The sequence below is a fragment of the Halyomorpha halys genome, unplaced genomic scaffold (genome assembly GCF_000696795.3).
Source record: "Halyomorpha halys isolate HHAL.00 unplaced genomic scaffold, Hhal_1.1 Scaffold72.1, whole genome shotgun sequence".
In the NCBI taxonomy this organism is placed as follows: Eukaryota; Metazoa; Arthropoda; class Insecta; order Hemiptera; family Pentatomidae; genus Halyomorpha; species Halyomorpha halys.
In genome coordinates this window covers 397,918-398,396 of record NW_027109364.1, presented here as the reverse complement: position 1 = coordinate 398,396, position 479 = coordinate 397,918, and the positions used below count along the sequence as shown (strand labels likewise).

The window sequence follows — 479 nt, the reverse complement described above, 5'->3', positions numbered from 1 at the left end:
GATAATCTTATATAAGAAGAATTAAATATTTATGATTTTAAATTTTAAAAAATAGGCTTTTAACTTATAATTAATGAATGACCTGGGCAGAATAGGCTCCAAAAGTAACTCTAAATTTAATGTGAGGAAGAAATTATAACTGGAGATGTCCTTGAGGATGGCTAAAATGGCCGAAACGTTGGACTGGTGAAAAATAAAAAGTGTGGAGACAAAAAAGGATACAAGTTTTGATGTATTTAATAAATAATTACCTTGTCTCAAGAAATTTAAATAATATAATTAAAATAAATCTAATGTTATAGCCAAAAAAATTCAAAAGAAAGAACAAGCATGTGGTAATTAACGGCAGGAAGAAGCCTTTGTAATAAAACTTAAAGTTTACTTTTTAAATCTACATATGTATTATTTTTTGTAATAGGGGTATTCATGATCTATGTTAAAGCGTGTTAAATGGAAAAACTCGTGTTAAATCGAAAAAA

The 479-nt window shown here is 26.5% G+C and overlaps 1 protein-coding gene across 2 annotated transcripts in view; it reads right to left on the bottom strand.

Annotated features, from left to right (window-relative positions):
* LOC106692805 (cilia- and flagella-associated protein 69) overlaps positions 1–479 on the bottom strand; it is a 28,592-nt gene that overhangs the window by 19,350 nt on the left and 8,763 nt on the right. The gene's annotated exons all lie outside the window — the stretch shown is intronic.